General features: G+C 46.3%; 1 protein-coding gene across 1 annotated transcript in view; it reads left to right on the top strand.

Annotated features, from left to right (window-relative positions):
* Window positions 1-313, top strand: part of LOC108701997 (traf2 and NCK-interacting protein kinase) — a 1,005,599-nt gene that overhangs the window by 226,002 nt on the left and 779,284 nt on the right. The gene's annotated exons all lie outside the window — the stretch shown is intronic.

The raw sequence follows: 313 nt of genomic DNA, 5'->3' as shown, positions 1-313 counted from the left end.
CGCCATGTTGGGTGTGGAAAAGAAAAACAAGCGAGCAAAAGGATCACCGGTGAAAAACACTGAGGTAGGAGGGGTAGGATAGGACATTATGTGTCATTGCTCCAGTGTGTCAAGATATAGACTGGATTATTATTGGCAATGCCTTACTAAGCAGAAAGCTCCTGCCCTTTCCAAGATGGCGGGACACGGGGACGGAAGAGTGCGTCTGGGATCTAATTTACGCAAGGTTTTCTGGGAAATGTAGTTTGTTTATAAAGCTCCCCATACAGGAGCCGATATAAGCTGTCTACAATTGGGCATTGTATGGGGTCCT

This window comes from Xenopus laevis, chromosome 9_10L (assembly GCF_017654675.1).
Source record: "Xenopus laevis strain J_2021 chromosome 9_10L, Xenopus_laevis_v10.1, whole genome shotgun sequence".
Taxonomy (NCBI): Eukaryota; Metazoa; Chordata; class Amphibia; order Anura; family Pipidae; genus Xenopus; species Xenopus laevis.
Note: the sequence above shows the minus strand (reverse complement) of the source record. Positions and strands in the feature narration are given on the sequence as shown.